Source organism: Bactrocera tryoni, unplaced genomic scaffold, assembly GCF_016617805.1.
Source record: "Bactrocera tryoni isolate S06 unplaced genomic scaffold, CSIRO_BtryS06_freeze2 scaffold_11, whole genome shotgun sequence".
NCBI lineage: Eukaryota > Metazoa > Arthropoda > Insecta > Diptera > Tephritidae > Bactrocera > Bactrocera tryoni.
Genome location: NW_024395824.1, coordinates 19,181,371 through 19,195,232, shown reverse-complemented (window position 1 = coordinate 19,195,232; position 13,862 = coordinate 19,181,371). Strand labels below are relative to the sequence as shown.

The 13,862-nt window shown below is 39.1% G+C and overlaps 1 protein-coding gene across 4 annotated transcripts in view; it reads left to right on the top strand.

Moving 5' to 3' along the window:
* Positions 1–13,862, top strand: part of LOC120779617 (putative uncharacterized protein DDB_G0282133) — a 139,389-nt gene that overhangs the window by 64,528 nt on the left and 60,999 nt on the right. The window lies entirely within an intron of this gene.

Below are 13,862 nucleotides of genomic sequence, written 5' to 3'. Positions count from 1 at the left end.
ATGCTCCGGTCTTGAAACCTTCTTTAAGCCGCCGCATTTTTTCATAGAATTTTCGAGCATTACCCCTGTCGGCCAGCTTATCAAGCTCTTCATACTCACGCATTTCGGCCTCTTTTTTTTGTGTCTGCAAATGCGTGTCGCTTCCCTTTTCAACTCTCGGTATATATCCCATCCCGCACGTGTTGTGGTCGATCGTAACGTTGCGAGCACGGCACTCCTCGTCGTACCAGCTGTTCTTTTGCATTTTCCGAAAACCAATGGTTTCGGTTGCAGCTGTACGTAAGGAGTTTGAAATTCCGTCCCACAGTTCCCTTATACCGAGTTGTTGACGAGTGCTCTCAGAGAGCAGGAGTGCAAGCCGAGTAGCAAATCATTCTGCTGTCTGTTGTGATTGCAGCTTCTCAACGTCGAACCTTCCTTGTGTTTGTTGGCGTGCGTTTTTTGCTGGCCAGAGGCGGGTGCGAATCTTGGCTGCAACAAGATAGTGGTCCGAGTCGATGTTAGGACCTCGGAACGCACGCACATCTAAAACACTGGAGACGTGTCTTCCGTCTATCACAACATGGTCGATCTGGTTGGTAGTTTTTCGATCCGGAGACAGCCAGGTAGCTTGATAAATCTTCTTATGCTGGAATCTAGTATTACATATAACCATATTTCGGGCCCCGGCGAAGTCGATCAGCCTCAACCCATTTGGGAATGTTTCTTCGTGGAGGCTGAATTTACCGACCGTAGTGCCGAAGATACTTTCTTTGCCCACTCTGGCGTTAAAGTCGCCAAACACGATTTTGACATCGTGGCGGGGGCAGCCTTCATAAGTGCGTTCCAAGCACACATAAAAGACATCTTTGGTTACATCGTCCTTCTCTTCCGTCGGGGCGTGGGCGCAAATCAGCGATATGTTGGAGAACCTCGCTTTGATGCGGATTGTGGCTAGAAGTGCACTCACCGGAGTGAATGATAGTACTCGGCGACGGTCTCTCTCCTACCACGAATTCAACACCAAACTTGCGCTCCTTTATATGGCCACTGTAGTAAATGTCACAAGGACCTACTCGTTTCTGTCTGTGTCCCGTCCATCGCATTTCTTGGACGGCGGTGATGTCAGCCTTTATTTTCGCGAGGACATCAACCAGCTAGGCAGCGGCACTTTCCCAATTAAGGGTCCGGACATTCCAGGTGCATGCCCTCAAATCGTAGTCCTTATTTCGTTTGCCATGGTCGTCATCAAAAGGGAGGTCTCTCATCCGAGGCTGTCGTTTAGTTTTCATTGGTACTGCTTTTTACGTGGCGGGTCCCAAGCCCAGCGCACAACCCTATGTAGGGGATGTTTCGCCTTCTCACATTAGCTCGCCTTCAAACGGATGTTCTTAGGCTACCCAGAGGATACTTGGTGAAAGACCGGAAGTTGTGAGCTACTTGAGGCATGTGTAAAAGAATCGTTTCTGGCCACTCCCAAGTGAATGGCGATCAGAGAACTTTCCTCACTTGCGTGACCTTCTACACATGACTCCATCCTCCAATCATAATATTCAGTTTTGGAATTATATAATCTAAATGCAATAACGGAAGTTCATTCAGACGCATCAAGGCATGGGTATGGAGCGGTAATGTTGCAAAGAGAGGATGAAACATATGATCCAGTGCAAATCATGAGCCAGAAAACAAGTTCAGCGGAAGAAAACTATCATTTTTATGAACTGGAAGTGCTCGCCATCGTCAAAGCATTAAAGAAATGGAGAGTGTATTTATTAGGTCTGGAATTCACAATTGTAACGGATTGCAACGAATTTAATATGCCATTAAGGAAGAAAGATGTTCCGCTGTTGCTAGATAGGCAATGTTTTTACAAGAATTTAATTATTCTATAGAACATAGGTCAGAATCTAAAATGAAGCATGTCGATGCTTTAAGTAGATTAGCGTGTATGTTAGTAGACAATTCGTTACAGCACAGATTTAAAGAGGCACAAAAAAAGGACGAATGGGCGCGAGCAATTCGCAAAATACTGGAAAAAGATTTTTACGAAGACATTTTTATCTCTCATGGTATATTGTGCAAAGATCCGACAAAGGAACCAATTGTGGTACCAAAACAAATGGATAATGAGATCATTTTGATAGCACGTAATCAAGGGCATTTTTCAATTAAAAAAACCTTTTGATTGAGTAGGAAATTACTACTATATTCCACCGGAACACATTACAAATATATCCGAGTTGTGATCGACGCTTTTGTGTGGCTCTTCCCAACAAAAGATACAAGCGCGAAGGTGGTTTTAGATAGGCTTTCGAAGCAAGCTGACATTTCGGCAACTCGCGTAGAATTATATCTGATAGGGGATCTGCTTTCGCTTCACAAGCCTTTGAAAGTTATTGCTATAATAATAGTATTCGACATCTACTTATTACGACGGGGGTGTCAAGAGAGAACGGACAAGTGGAACGAATACATAGGGTAGTAATCCCAATGCTAGCTATGTTATCTCATCCGAATACCTCACAGTGGTACAAGTATGTCGGGAAGGTTCAGCAATTGATAAATAGTTCCCCAAATCGAAATACAAAACAGGCCCCATTTAAGATTTTAACAGGTTGCGACATGCGGGTAAAAGCGGACCTTCCCTTAAGGGGTCAGTAGGGTAACCCACTTTACGATTGGAAGGTTTCGAAAAAGGCCCAAAAATAATAATACCGCTTGACGTTCGGAGCGCTCGGAGTGCACACCGCGCTCTTTAAACGCGCTTTTCTGAAACACACTTCTTTAAACTGGCGGACATGATTCCGGTCAAACTACTCAACCAAGTTTGTTAATTTTTTTACGTTCACAAACGCCTGGGTATCGTCCCTACTAGATTCATAATTTTTTATAATTTATTGACAATGTTCTGACAAAATTTATGTAAAAGAACATGGGGAAAAATTAAAAAAAAACAAACGTAATTACTTTTTTATTTATCAATATTTTTTCATGGTACTAGTAGGGACGATAACCATTCGCGTACTTTTTAAGAATAAATTGGGTTTTTGTGTTTCTGATGATCCAAACATGAGGAATCTCATTCACCCAGTCATTTCTCCGACAGATGTCATCTAAAAATTCCGAAAAAATTTGTTTATAGACTCCACAATATACCTCATGATATCTAAAAAAGGTTCTATTGTAAAGTGAAGAAGTTAGGGAGTTAAACGATGGGCGTGATAAGTTATGTGAAATAGCTAAAGAAAACATACAGAAAATTCAAGAAGAAAATAGGAAGTCATTTAATAGGCAACGTAAAAGCGCAACCGAATATAACATAAATGATGGTTGCAATCAAACGGACACAATTTGGAAACGGAATGAAGTTACGACCTAAATTCTTAGGACCATAAAAAGTAACTAAACAACTGAAACCCGGTCGATATGAAGTAAAAAGGGTGGAAAATAATATAAGACATTCTTTACATAGAAAAATACCTTTTTATTATATAGTTATCTGTTTCATTTTAAATGTTGTCTGTATATTTACTAAATAATAATTAATTAGTTATTATATTATGACTGCGAATTCTACAAATTCGGTAGGTATATCCGGCAAGTGACGACTACCGAAACTACTGAAAAAACAAGTAAGGAAGGACTAAGATCAGGTGCAACCGAACTTTTCATACTCTCGAAACTTACAAGAATGAAAGCCAGGGAAATACTTTCTGGTGTATTAGTTAAGGAGAGTTTGAATTTTTGTGAAGCAGCTTGTGTTAGTTTACAAAAAAATGGATCATAAAACATTTCGTGTGTCAATGAAGCATTGCCTTTTTTGTGAAAATACTGTGGTATTTTGGCTCATGGAAATCCACCGATGAAAAGATATTTGCTAAGCTTAAAGAGGCGAAAGCTCGGGGCAAAGTGTGTGCCTCGCAAATTCATAATCCAACAAACACAATGAACAACTGATTCTGAGAAGTGTTTGAGTGCTCTTTAATCGTAATAAAACCGAATTTTTGCGTCGGTGTTTGACAATAGAAACATAGCTCCATCATTTCCCACTGAAGTCTAATCGACAGTTATTCTAGTGGACTGCAAATGATGAACCGGTTCTCAGGCGTGGAAAGACGAAAAAGTCCGCTGGAAAGGTTATGACATCAGTTTTACTGAGCCAGTTATAATCTATTTCACTGCGTATTTGGTTGCAGTTCTTTCCTACTATTCCAAATTCTTAGCAATTGTATTATTTTTGTGGAAGAATCGGTTTAAAATTGTACGCACATATTCAAATGATTCCTGCAAACATGAACTTTGAACAAATGCTTATGATTTGAAATATAAATTTTGTATTTATGAGTTTTATTAAATTTTGGTATAAAGAGGTAAAAGGTATCCTATGTCCTTACGCCGGTTCTAGACTACCTCTCCACCAATTTTCAACCTAATCGGTTCAGCTGTTCTTGTATAGACATATATTATATATAACTCCTATACTAACAGACACATAAGGTTTGTTAGAAAAACGGAAACCATTATATGTACTAGTATATGGAAGTTGGGGTAGTATCGACCAGATTTTATCTATTTTTCCCACATACTATTATGTGTATACATAAGTCAAGTTTTCGCACAAATATATCTATTTTAGACATAAAGATACACTGTTATGAATAAAACACGCTAGCTCAGTTTCTTTGAGATATCTCACATATTGGCCGATATATGCGGCACAAAGTCACCCGGAAGTTCGATTATCTGTATATTAGGTATATGGGGGCTAAGAGAAGTATAAATCCAATTCAACCTATTTTTGACATACAGACATACCATTATAAGAGAAAGATTAACCCTTAATTTCAGTTATATATGTATATCACACATTGACCGACATTTTCGATCAAAAGTCAACTGTAGGTACCGGAGTATACATATTCAGCAGCAAGTCGACTACAGTTTCATCAAAACTACCCTTTTGTTCTTAAATTTATTTATATGAAAAATTATATGCTGAAAAAACTCAAAATTTGCTTATAGAGACACCACTGTCAACTGTTTTTAAAATTGTAATTATAGACATTATTTGTTCTCGTCTTATTTCCTAATTCCTGTTTGAGATATTCAGAGTTCATCATATTAAATTTATACTGATAAATAAAATTACAGTGTTTGTTTATAATATTTAAAATACTATTTTTACCAAAAGTTTGCTGGTCTGTTTATTCAACTAATCTCTGAGACTAACACGAGAAGTATATGTCGGATTTACTTCAATTTTTAAGAAGTCTAAAACATTATAATTTAATAAAATACAAAACAAAATAGATTTTTTGTTATTTTACCTAACCCTAACCCCCAAATGCAGCATACTCAACTTATTTGATACATTATACTATGTTCAACGACTTATGGCAAGTTCACATAGAACTTTTGCTTCGCTTTGGGTCAGACATACATATGTTTTGACAAAACAGTTCGATGTACGCTTTTGTATGTTTATATAAAAAGTTTTCGATGCGGAGCCAACCACTGAAGGCAAAGCGGCATACCGTTTGTTTTCTGCATGATCTAAAAATTCATGTGTTCTTGGCATTATAGGAATGCAGTAATCCTAAATAAATATTAACACAAAATACTTAAACAGTTTTAATTAAGTGTTTATTTATTTAGTTATTTTTTGATATTATTTTTCTTCTTCCACTTCCAACATTTGCTGTTTTAATTGAATTCATAGCAGCAATCACATTCTCCAAACTTGCGCTCCTTTATATGGCCACTGTAGTAAATATCACAAGGACCTACTCGTCTCTGTCCTTGTCTCGTCCATCGCATTTCTTGGACGGCGGTGATGTCAGCCTTTATTTTTGTGAGGACATCAACCAGCTTGGCAGCGGCACCTTCCCAATTAAGGGTCCGGACATTCCAGGTGCATGCCTTCAAATCGTAGTCCTTATTCCGTTTGTCATGGTCGTCATCAAAAGGGGGGTCTCTCATCCGAGGCTGTCGTTTAGTTTTCATTGGTATTGCTTTTTACGTGGCGGGTCCCAAGCCCAGCGCACAACCCTATGTAGGGAATGTTTCGCCTTCTCACATTAGCTCGCCTTCGAACGGATGTTCTTAGGCTACCCAGAGGATACTTGGTCAAAGACCGGAAGTAGTGAGCTGCTTGAGCCATGTGTAAAAGAATCGTTTCTGGAAACTCCCAAGTGAATGGCGATCAGAGAACTTTCCTCACTTGCGTGAACTTCTACACATGACTCCATCCTCCATTCGGCTATAATCGCGTAAGCGGTGTCTACGCCAATTAAGAAGATGAAGAATCACATTCTCCTTAGCTATATTGTGCCTTCCAATAGCTTTTACTTCTGTTTTCTTCAAGTCGTTTTTATTTTTAAATGCTCTGCGTCGCATAGCCGAGGAAAGATCGTCCAACTTATCCATTTTCCAAAAAGTTGCTTCTTCTTTAGGAGACCTAGCAAAACCCTACGCTATTTCGGGCTGTAACAGTTCAATTATTAGTGCATATTGCTGCTTGGTGGTAATTACTTTAGATCCTGCATAAATCACATTAAAGATTATTTTACTCGTGACAAATAAGTTTTAGTTTGAATTTAATAAAAACTTATTTGTTTTTTCAAATTTATTTCTCCTCTAGCAAAGACTTGTTGTACAAAAAATCCGAAAAAACTCAAAATTTCACATTTCGAGTGTATTCAGAGAATGTCACTCTACGCATTTCGAACTTACGGTCGACATACGAAAGCATGATAGGGCTGAGTAGGAACTGTTTCGCAAAGCGAGGAAATTTGTATGAGAAACGGCCTTTATTACTTCAGCAAGTAACAGAAGCATATAAAGCTTATACAATTTTGCTCACATAACATGTTCCAACCAAAAATTTTAAGTGATTCGATTAGATTCATTCTATTCGCTAATCTACTAGATAATATGTGTTAAAAGAACATTACAATGGCATGGTTTATTTTGTTTTACAAGTCGTCTTTTTATACTCTTGCAATATGCCAGAATGCTACAGAGTATATATATTTTTATTCAAATACAACTAAGAGTGGCCATACACGGCATACATGTGTGTTCGATCAGTATGTGTTCAACTGCGATTTACTCGCACACCAATCCATGTTGGCGAAAATGTTTGTTTTTTTACGATCAGTGTGCACACATGTGTGTTTCTTCTAAGTAAACGCTTAGATAAAGACTTCATTTTCTAGTGGTACTACGATATTATATGTAAATTTTAACCGCCTGACAAATTTTTGGTCTTATGGAAAATGTACATATGTTAACAGGCTTACACTTTTGTTCATTTACATTTGTTGGTTTAATATTATATAAAAGGTCGTCGTGTGCCTGAGCTATTTAAAGAAATATTTCTGACAGTACTCTCCAAGCTCGAATGATTTTTTGGTTTCATTTATATATTCTTGCGACCTGTTGCTACAGAGTATAATAGTTTTGTTCACCTAACGGTTGTACGTACCACCTAAAACTAATCGAGATAGATACAGGATTATCTACATATAAATAATCAAAGGAGGAGTTGAAATCCGGCTGACTGTCTGTATGTCAGTCCGCCAGTGCAAGCTGTATCTTGAGTAAAAATTAAGATATCTTGATGAAACTTGCATGTTCCTTGCCATACCCACAAAACGCCATTAACCGAAAACGTATAAAGCGGCGTAAGTAAAGTCTAAAGTAAGATATACTCTAGAACTCTAATTTGGCACAGGGGATCACAGTAGCTAGAGACACTTGTACATATCTCCTAGACTACTACAATAGCCAAATTCACTCAGGATAAATCCCTAAAGCACCCCTACTGACACTATAAAAATGGTTGAAGATGACCACTCCCCATTAAACGATTCTGTTAAAAACTGCTACTTACATACAGCTGCAAACGAAACCATTGGTTTTCGGAAAATGCAATATGAAGAGTGTCACTGCGAAGAGAAAACAGACTGCCTATCTCGCAACGTTACATGTTGTGGTCGAGCGGGATGGGACGAAAAAAAGTGAGGCAAAACACGAGAAAGACCGCAATGCGTGAGTATGAAGAGTAATGCTCGAAAATTCCAAGAAAAGATGCGGACGTTCCATTGCACGAACATGAGGAAGTTCGAATAGCAACTATCCGTCTGAAAATCAACAAAGCGGCGGGAGACGCATGTATCAGCTTCTGTTTAGAATATGGCCGCACGGAGGCATGCCCGACGATTGAAATTTAACAGCCCTATTCTCATGATCTAAAAAACAAACACCACCCTCATCATTGTGAGGTTTTCGGTATGCTGAGGTGATTTGTGATTTGTGGTGTCTGAAAGCAGACCTTGCAAATTTGCAATTTTATTGAAATATAATGGAGAAACTATTCCAAAGGCATTATCTTTTATAAATATAAGTATTTGTCTATTACAATAAATAAGTTAATAAAATACTTGTTATTTTCTTTATTTTAAAAAGGATTTTATTTTATAATATAATTTTTTCGTTTATTTATTATTATTCGTTGGGAAGACTATGTCTTCTTAGTTGAACCTCTTTTTCTTAACTATACTTATTGACTACCACTTAACTACTGACTGTGAAACTTATGTTAAAAATTAGTTATATTGGAATTAAAAGTGTGTGAGCAGCGATCATTACATGCAGTGCAACGTGATCGTGCATTCAATGCAGACGCTACGTCAGCACTTTTGGGTCGCGCGTGCAACGATCGGAAATGGGCTAAATAAAATTTGGGACGTAAACAGGAAATGATAGTCAGCGAAAGTATAGCAAAAATATGCTTATACGTTTCGTAATAATTATTAAGAAATGTAAATATGTTTGGTGAGAAACGTAAATATGTGTTAGCTAATATGTTACTTACGGTCTTGCATATTTTACTCTTTTTATGTTCGAACAAAAAGACATATAAATAAATTTTAAATAATTCGGACATGATTTTATTTGTAAATAAGAGTTGTTCTTTGACATTTTGAAATCTTAAAAATAAACGAAACTATTATATGTATATGCAACAAATTTAATAGATATTTTGTTTTGTTTGTTTTTGTAAAAGTGCTGTTTTTTTTTTGTGAGGTTAGAGCAAAAATAACCTCACAAATATTTCCTCAAAAATCAGTTGAGAGGTTTTCTCAGAATAGGACTGTAAGTGTGTTCCGCCCAATCCACAAAAAATCCCTACAATCTGCGCCAACTACCACCAACTATCGTACATAAAGTTGTATAGAGCGAACTATGTGAAAGAATAAGGCCCACTGTCAACGAATTGATTAGACCTTATCAGTGTGACTTTAGACAATGAAAATCTACAACTGACCAGATACTCACCATGCGCCAATAGTTGGAAAAGGCCCGTGAAACAAGGATCGATGCACACCGGAATATTTCGAAACGCAAAACTGAATTGAGAAGGCAAAATCTTTTATAAGAAAATACAGCTGCTGGTGTACGCCGCTTTCTCCAAACAGGGTTAGGAACCAAAGCAAATGGGTGTTATAGTGAGCGAAGGCAAGACGAAATATCTACTGTTATCAAACAAACAGTCGTCGGGCTCTCGACTTGGCTCCCACGTCACTGTGTGTTTAATGTGGGTACCTGCTGACGACAGCCTTACCCCACAGCGGTCAAAAGCACAGCGGATAAAATCAATGCGTTGATCAGCGAGCTGAGAATGCTAGGCCTTTTCTGTACCAAAGGTCCGGCACCCGGTTGCAACGCAACTCCACATTCAACTGACAAAGTCAGTTCTTCCCGCATTTGGGTTTAAACCGCAACCACTACGATACTACCCGAAGGCCAGTCCGCATGAGCAGGTTGGAGTAAACTCCAAGGGCTCCTGCTCCCCGTGGTACCAGAATTAAGTCTCTGGTCAGACCTCGTAGCCGAAGCTACTACCAGTTGAGCTTCCCTACGGCTCTGGACTGGTGGCCAGGGGGTGGACCCCATACACACATCACATACACATACCACTCATACAAAATCTAACCATAGTTCCCAGCTAATCGCCTTAGCCACTTAAACAACTCACGCGTAAACATTCCCTAAATGTTCGATATTCCGACTAGTGGAGATCACACCTCTAATCGTCCAGATCCCTAATAACCGAGTAAATCGGACATTCTGCTATTAAATGATATCCTCGCTCTCCACTCTCCACTTCATCGTCGGAAGTCAAGTCATTCACAGCAATGACACACTCAAGCCCCTTCTTAACCTGAATGCAACAGCACGCTGTATGACAATCCGGTCAAGAGGGGGTGCACCTAACAAAACCTGCATAGCATCTGTTGAGACAGTGCAACATACAGGCAAACAAGCAAGCATCATACAGTGCTGAATTGAGAGGAGTTTTTGAGACCCTAAACAGTCGAGGCTGCTTCCCACCATACAGCGGCTCCATATGTGGCACAAGCCACGATATATGGTGTGGACAGCATGACGTTCAAGACCCCAATCACTCCTCAAAATGCGTCGTATTTTGAGTACGGTTGCCTGCTGTCGCTCCTTCACATTCGCCAAGTATGGAGTAAAACACATTCTTTCACTCATGGTAAACCCCAGATATTTGACTTGCGTCACATATCTCATGCTGACCCCATTCACACGAACAATCGGTGGACGAACCGAAGACAATCTGCCCTTAAGCAGAATTTCCACCGTTTTCTCCCTCTATATGTCAACTCCCACATCTACACCCCAAGAATTCACGATCTCTAAGAGATCTCCTCCCGCCCGCTCTAGCTCATACCGCGAGCGACCTTCGACCATAAGAAGAAGGTCGTTCGCATAGGCACAACACTTACAGAGTGGCTCGAGCTGCCCAAGCAGAGTGTCCATCATAAGGCTCCAAATATATGGACCACAGGTGGAACCCTGCTGGCAGCCACGAACAACTCCAATCTCCACACTCCCATTCATGCCGACAAGAGAGGTCTTTATGTCCGAAAAATAACTCCGTCAAAGATTAATTTCCGGACAGCCAAGCTCCTCCACCACTCGATCTCAGCTTAGGTAATCAAACACCCCCTTGAAGTCAAAAAATATGCAAAGGACATATTTGTTCACATTCTCCCTAACGACATTCTGAACATAAAACCACGCATCCTCTATACTGCGTTCTTTCCTGAACCCATACTGCCTATCCGACCACATATCCCGCGTTAGCTCCTGAAGCCGTTCCACCATGACTCTTTCCAGCACTTTTCCAAGTACTGGAAGCAGACTGATGCCCCGATAACATCGAGGATCGCCCCTGATCTTATCCTTATCCTCCTACGACCCCGACAGATCCTATAGACCTGACCCTAGGGGTCGTTCCTATTTTCCCTAACAAAGCTCTTCCAGTCTTCCTCTTTAATCTTAACTATCATTTCTTTGTACTCCCTATCCGCACAACTAAATTCATACCTAAGCTGGGGCAGCCTATCACAATTGGACCGTCAGGTGCGTTGAAACTTTCGCCTCAAACGCCTGACAGTCCTCCTGTTCAAGGTTAACTCCCGCGTCTACCATTTAATCCTACTAGTCGCATAACTTTCACACCTTCTAAGTACCCTATCATTTAAACCTCAAACTACCCCATATAGACGAGCAATTTGCTCGTCCACCCCCATCGCCGTGGTCATTTGCGGTTTGGCCACGGCGACTATCGTATTCGATGGAACGATGGGCTGTACGAGTTATACAACGACATTGACATAGTTCAGCGAATTTAGAGACAGTGGCTTCGCTGCCTAGGTCATGTCTTCCGTATGGGTGAAAACACTCCAGTTCTAAAAGTATTCGACGCAGTAACCGCCGGGAAAAAGAGAGGAAAAGTATGTCCGTTGGAGAGATCAGGTGGAGAAGAACCCGACTGCACTTAGTATTTCGAATTGGTGCCAAATTGTGAAAAGAAGAAACTACTAGTGTGAACTCGGGTATAACTGAAACTATACGTGAAGACCAGAAAAAAACAATGGTTTTGTGTGGCTTGTGGGCCAGTAGAATCATCGGTCCATATTTCTTCAAAAATGATGCCGGTGAGAACGTTACCGTCAATGGCGACCGTTATCGAAAAATAATAACCGACTATTTGATACCTGAAATTGAAGCTCGTGATCTCGGCGACATTTGGTTTCAAAAAGACCCTTCCCACATCTCATCAATCAATGGATTTTTCAAAAGAACACTTCGATGAGCAGATAATTTCACGTTTTCGGCTGGTCAATTGGCCACCAAGATCGTGTGATATCACACCGTTAGACTTTTTCCTGTGGGGATATGTAAAGTCTAAAGTCTATGCGGGTAATTCTGCTGCGATTCAGGCTTTGTAGCAAAACATCACGCTTGTCAATCGCCAGTTACCAGTCGAAATGCTCGAGCGAGTCATCGAAAATTGGACTCGAATGGATCATCTAAAACGCAGCCGTGGGCTATTCAAAATGTAAGTGTTAGAGAATGTTCTTTCGAATGGTAATAAACATTCACCAGTAAATTTGAAGTTTCCATGTTTTTTCTTTGAAAAAGTAGTGGATCTAGAAACGGATCACCCTTTACAATTTAAACTCATAGAACTTCCGGTTGACTTTATACCGTATATATCGGTCAATATGTGAGTTATCTCAATGAAAATTATAGAGCGTGTTTTACTCATAACAGAGTATCTTTGTGCCTAAAATAGATAAAACTGGTCAAAAACTTGACCTAGACCCTTTATAACCAATATCAGAAATTTCCAACAACCGGCTGACTTTACTTCATATGATTGGTGACTGTATGTGAGGTACCTTAATGAAGCCCAAGAAACTTTTTTTGTATGTGGTATGTTGAAAGTATGTGTTACTGACTAAAATGGATAAAATCGAGTCAATACTACCCCCTACTCCCATATTTCCTCAAGGAAATTTGTACTTTGATTCTTGGAAGTTGCAAGAGAATAAAATATTCGGTTACACCCTTCATTATTCAGATGCATTGCTGTTCAAATATCTTTGAACATGCTTATTATTATCAATGAAACAAATTTATTAACAAATTACATAAATTTATATGCATTTACACTAGGATGTGTCATTCTGAGTCCACCTTTTTTTCAACTGAAAAACAGGCTAAAAACTTTCGAAAATGTAAAAAAGAAAGTCACTCAAAAGATGAGCTCTTAATATTAATATTAAGAGGTGCCTATTTCAAATTTTCTGTTTTCCATATAAATTACATGGAAAAAAAATCATTTTTTTTGTGGTGGTTATTGTGCGGAGGTTAATATATGTGCACGCGATGGCTGCCAGTAGGGATGGTAAACTCGATTCCGATTCTACAGGAAAATCGAGTTTTCTCGTAATATAATCGATTTTTCGAATGTCAAGAATCGATTCTTAATCGACTTCGACTACTGAAGATCGATTCCGAAAAATCGATTATTTTACGAGAAAACTCGATTTTCGAGTAGAATCGGAATCGAGTTTACCATCCTTACGGGCAGCCATCGCGTGCACATAGAATAACCTCCGCACAATAACCACCACAAAAAAAATGATTTTTTTCCATGTAATTTATATGGAAAACAGAAAATTTGACATAGGCACCTTTTAAATATTAGTATTAAGAGCTCATCTTTTGAGTGACTTTCTTTTTCACATTTTCGAAAGTTTTTAGCCTTTCTTTCAGTTGAAAAAAGGTTGCCTCAGAATGACACACCCTAATTTACACGCATGCATAGATAAACAAATGTAAGTATTGATAAAATAGTGTTTCTAAAAAACCTTTGGGCATGGGCTTGAAAATAATTTATGTAACACAAATACATACAAATATACACACGCACATGCATTAGTTGTACAATTAAAAACAGCCCCATGTCGTGTTACACAATATTATATACAAACATA